Raw genomic sequence first — 4,387 nt, forward strand, 5'->3', positions numbered from 1 at the left:
TATTACGGCTAATACAAATTAGGTAGGAAAAGGCTTAACAAAAGTGTACTTACCTTTGACTTTTCCACCATTATTCATATCGCCCATAACAATTATTTCTACACTTACTACGATTATATTGAAAGCTGTTATAGGTACTGAAAATATATTTTTATATCAATAGTAATTATAAGTATGAACCGATTGAACCGTTACCAAAGTCTTGAGTTTGTTGTAAATATGATTACTTTTTATTATGGAATAATGAAATTATTCAAAGACAAGGAATGATTAAGCCTTATGGGCGGCGGCGTGCCCAGGAATTTTTAATGGGGAGATATATGTTATAAGTAATAAAACATTTAAATATATTCTGGTGATTCAAAAACAACAATAACTTATATGTTCGTATATTGAGTATTATTCTATAATTAAAATTAATTTAATTAAAAAAATTATAATACACAAAAGTCGGTTAAAAATTCATTTGGGGGATATAATCCCTAATCCCCCACCCACGGGCACGACACTGCTTATGATGGGTTCCAGGACGACTCATCTCACTGTTTTTCAATATTATACACATGGTCTTTTTAATAAACTCACTGCATTGTACATTTTAATTGCATAGATATTGTTTTGGTAGAACGAGTTTTGGTGGAAAATGAAAAGTTGCACTTTTGTTGGAAATAGGTGCCACACTGAAGAAATACAGTTTTTAATAGTTAAATAATAACTAAATAAATACCTTCATTTCTTCTTTGTGAATTTGTATGCAAATTTAGTATTAATATATAAGCGCTTTTGCAGGAGTTAACAATATTCGGCGTAAATATTTTAACAATACGAAGTTTTCATTTAAAATTTAATTAATTATTAATTAATTTACATCCAAGTATATTTCAATTTTTAGAAAATTTAAAATATTGCTAACCAATAATAATCATATCCAAGATATTTATTTATTATAATTTATTTACCATACACAAAATAAATTTCTAACTACCTTTCAAAAATTATAATATAATTATGTGTTGACTATATTAATAATTTTTCTGAGAATGATTTTTTTCAAATTTTATGCTTATGCACATTAATAGGTATAATGATACATAGAAAAATTAAATAACATTATATTTTTAGAAATTATATCTTGATTACACATAGATACCTTTTTATACATATATTTATGTTATTTTATGAGCCGATGTGTTTTGATGACGAAATCAATAAAATATGGAAATGATACATAAGACATATTTTGTTTTAACTTTAATTAACAGTGTACAATATTATTTAATATAATGTATTTGCTATTTAAAATATTTTATTTTTTTGTCTTTCCTATAAACTACCCTGAAACAAATTTTAATACTATAAAAATAATATGATCATCTAAAGGAATTTATTACCTTGGTCTAGTTTGGTCTCCTTATTCTAGTCTTCGTGGTAATTAATGTAATTCACTTTCTAGTATCTACTATAATATAAGGTAGGTAGAATCATTTTAATCTGTGATAGAATATTATATTATTATTTAATTTTAATTGCATCAATTGTATAGAGCATAACATACCAAATATTGAGTGAAACAAATAATTTATATTTATAGTATTTTATACTACAAAACAATCATTTATAGAAAAAAAAATTAATTATTACTGATTTGCATGAGGTACCCATACATCAAAGATACATTAAAGATGTACCTATTAACTTCAATTATTACTACCTATCCACCTAATTCAACAACTTTATTTATTCTAATCAAGAACAACCTTTTGTCTAAAATGAACTTATAACGTTATAAGTTCAAACCTATGCTCTAATAAATTGAAAAATTAAGTTCGGTACATGCACATTAACTGTGTAGTTAAACACAATATCCCCCTTCTCTTTAAAATAAATGTATACATAGTATAATAAATGTGTACTTAATAATTATAATTATTATTATTTAACTATGTTTCCCTAGTTACCTGACCACTATTTATAAATAACAGTAAAATTGTCGGTTCACTGAAATTTAACATTCAAAATAGTATTATTGTCGTGTATAAATTGATAATATCGCTCCCGAGTTTTTGCGCTTCAAATTATTTCCACGAAGACAGTTTTGGAGTTTGCTGTACAAAACACACCATTGCTGAAAACGCGAAAGTCAAACCACTCAAAACTATTATTTCTATCGGTACGAAGGTCGGGCCGATTACACTATCACGCCGCTTAATAATTAGGTCCGCTCGCAGTGGTAAGCAGTAATCTAATTTTAAATCATACCGATTAGATAATTTTATCGACCCGGCTATAATAGTGTCGCAACCACGATTTAAGATATATCTAGGTACCTAACTGATTATTATAATAATTTAAAAATTTATAAATAATATATTATTTATAATGATAATTTATTTATTATTAGGACAAGGTGGTAGTTTGATATATTTTGATATATCAAACTACCCTGTGAAGATGAATAAATTGAAAAATTTTGTTAAATGCGCAAAAGCTAATAGCAAAAATATAAATAAATGCAAATATGCTTAAAACAACTAACTGATTGTTATAATCAAAAAGGTATAAGCTAATAACCGTAATTATTAATTACGTATTAATTACCGTAGTTATTAATTAATAATAGTTAACTGTGGGATTTACATTAATTGTTGTTTTATTTTCAGATTTATAGCATGTTTGAATCACCTCAGTAATACAATCAACTGTAGTTAATATTTATAGTATTACTGCAGTAGGTACATTATTTAAACTATGTTTAAACTAACCGTAAATGTATTCTAAACTTAGTATTTTTTATATTGTTTTTGTACTATATAGATGTATTTCAATGTTTTATTTGCTTTTTGTCTTGCAGAATACAGATTTTTAAAATCCGCTGCACACGATAAATAACCAACAGCGAAAGGATTTGAAGCTTCGTTACTACACTTCTGACATTCATAAAATGGCATTTGTACTGCCTGGGTTTGTCAAAGACGCTTTGGACGATACCGCCGAAAATGATTTGTAATAAATATGATGTATCGTCTTTTGTTTATCCGTATCACATATTGTATATATTCATTTTCGGTACGTGTTACGATAATACGATGTATCATATACCTATTATAACTCAAAATTACATACGATTTAAATAAAACGTTTATTTATTTTCCTTACAATTATTATTTTGGTTATTCATTTATGTATACAATTAATTTACTTTACAGTCGGTCATACTTAATTCACAGATATAGCCGATATACCTAGGTAATGTATATTTGAACGTACAACTTGAAAAATACTGCATCATATACGAGTATATAGGTATATATTAACATGTAATTAAGTATTGTATCTTTGCCCATAATAATAATTATTATGGTATATTTTTCATTATACTTGATCACTTATTACTTTACATAATCAATAGTGGACTCTTATCAATAAAATATTATAATAAAACCACATAATATTTTAACAAGACTAATCAAAAAAATTATCCGATTTTTCAGATATTTATTCATTATAATAATATATAAATATTTAAAATGGTGGACAAGTGGCAAAATGACAAGTAAAAACTAAAAAAGTTAACGTTTAAGTTACACGCTGTTTTCGTTAAGAATCGCTTTTCATCGTTGTTTAACACATCCGTTGCAGTTTGACACCTATAGGTAACTGATAATTTCCTAAATAGTTTAATTTTTATATTTTTACAATGCTATTATTTAAATGTAATACATTTTTCATTGACATTTTTACCACAAAACTATTTCAGCTTGACAATTTATTATATTATACCTAACTTGGTACATTTTTACAACTGTATATAAATATATAAAAAAAGAAAACCATTTAATATTACTTAACTACAACTACTATTTTTTTTAAAGAGAAAAAAATTTATAATTATAATATAATAATGGTTCCTTGTGCAAAATGTATCACCCTGATTTTCTTCATTATACTTTTTAGAGACAGCTTAAATATTTAAATAATTAAATCGTTCGGTCATTAATCACAAATAAGTGTCTTGATAATCTTGAAAATATATATATTTAATTAATTTTGGATATTCGCCGTGGTAATTTTTATAAAATGCCATGGTGTGTAAATAATATCCAGTGTTCAAAGTGGCAAAAAGTAGAAGGTGGCTAAAAATTTGATTAATATTAAAGATGGCTTGTGGTGTTTATTTTTATGGACGGAAGCATAATAATTCACGTAACCGGTTACCTTAACTTAGTACTTAACATTTGATTATGTTTATGGAATATAAAATCGTGACACGTTCGTTCTATTATGTATAATACAATTTTGATATTTTTTTTCTTATCTACTTCACACTCATATTGTTTACGTTGAAAGGTACTTCAAACCATTTTTCTAAGTACATTTTCTACTTTTA

The 4,387-nt window shown here is 25.6% G+C and overlaps 1 long non-coding RNA gene across 3 annotated transcripts; it reads left to right on the plus strand.

Annotated features, from left to right (window-relative positions):
• Positions 1-1,979: 1,979 nt before the first annotated feature.
• On the plus strand, positions 1,980-3,868 carry LOC126551949 (uncharacterized). 3 transcript variants are annotated; one of them, XR_007605805.1, is made up of 6 exons: positions 1,980-2,230; positions 2,402-2,556; positions 2,661-2,732; positions 2,852-3,066; positions 3,207-3,303; positions 3,492-3,868. It is a non-coding gene; the product is annotated as an uncharacterized LOC126551949 (long non-coding RNA). The 3 variants fall into 3 exon arrangements; XR_007605806.1 differs by lacking the exons at positions 3,207-3,303; positions 3,492-3,868 and having other exon boundaries at positions 1,980-2,323; positions 2,852-3,158; XR_007605804.1 differs by lacking the exons at positions 3,207-3,303; positions 3,492-3,868 and having other exon boundaries at positions 2,852-3,158.
• The last annotated feature ends 519 nt before the right edge of the window (positions 3,869-4,387 follow it).

This window comes from Aphis gossypii, chromosome X, assembly GCF_020184175.1.
Source record: "Aphis gossypii isolate Hap1 chromosome X, ASM2018417v2, whole genome shotgun sequence".
NCBI classification, from domain to species: domain Eukaryota; kingdom Metazoa; phylum Arthropoda; class Insecta; order Hemiptera; family Aphididae; genus Aphis; species Aphis gossypii.